Raw genomic sequence first — 737 nt, forward strand, 5'->3', positions numbered from 1 at the left:
CAGAAAGGAGATGAATGGTTTTCAGGGACCAGGCAAAGGAGTGACTACTTAATTGGCGCAGGGGTTTCCTTCTGACGGAACCGTTCAGAATCAGGAGGTGAAGTGGTTATTGCTGGCTATTCTAAGTGTAATAAACGCCACTGAATTGTTTGTTTTTAAATGGTAAGTTTTATACTTTGTTAAGCTTCATCTCGCTCCAAAAGGAAAAGTTTAACAACCCCCTCTTTGCCCTTCTCTGGGCTTGGAATCTTCTTAACAGATCCACAGCAAAAGAAACACTAGTCCTCATCCTTGGGGGAGGGGTAAAGGCCCTTGTCCGATGAAGGGGCCATTGCCCCGCAGTTGTTTAAGCCGCGGTGCATTCATCGCAGCGTGCCTCGGGTCCTTCTGGGTCGGCACACAGGGTCTGAGGTCGGTGGGCACAGCCCGGGTGCTTGCGGGAGGGAGAGCGCACACCCCCACTTGGGAGACACATCCCGCCGATTAAAACCCCAAAAGTTGGCGGTGAACTCCGAGTAGGAGGGGGTGCCGTGCCCGGCATCGTGGAGTTCCCGAAGAAGAGGGCCCACGTCAGTCAGGAGGCTCGCGCTAACTCGTGCGGGCGACTGCCACAGCCCCGGTGCAGGAAAATGCTTTCTTTTGTTGTTGGCGGAGACCGGCCCCTTCCACAGCCGCTCCCGGGCCAAGGTGGGCAGCGCGGCGGGACCGCGGCTCGGGGAGGTGGGGGCTGCGCGGGG

The 737-nt window shown here is 57.0% G+C and overlaps 1 protein-coding gene across 2 annotated transcripts in view; it reads left to right on the forward strand.

The window, feature by feature from the left end:
• Window positions 1-652: 652 nt before the first annotated feature.
• Window positions 653-737, forward strand: part of LOC129675337 (myb/SANT-like DNA-binding domain-containing protein 3) — a 128,860-nt gene continuing 128,775 nt past the window's right edge. Inside the window, exon 1 of one of the 2 annotated variants that reach the window (XM_055605384.1) lies at window positions 653-687. The gene's annotated coding sequence lies outside the window, so the exon portion shown is untranslated. The remainder of the gene's footprint in view (window positions 688-737) is intronic. The other variant, XM_055605385.1, reaches the window with a different exon arrangement.

Source organism: Psammomys obesus, unplaced genomic scaffold, assembly GCF_907164565.1.
Source record: "Psammomys obesus unplaced genomic scaffold, mPsaObe1.curated_primary_1811, whole genome shotgun sequence".
In the NCBI taxonomy this organism is placed as follows: Eukaryota; Metazoa; Chordata; class Mammalia; order Rodentia; family Muridae; genus Psammomys; species Psammomys obesus.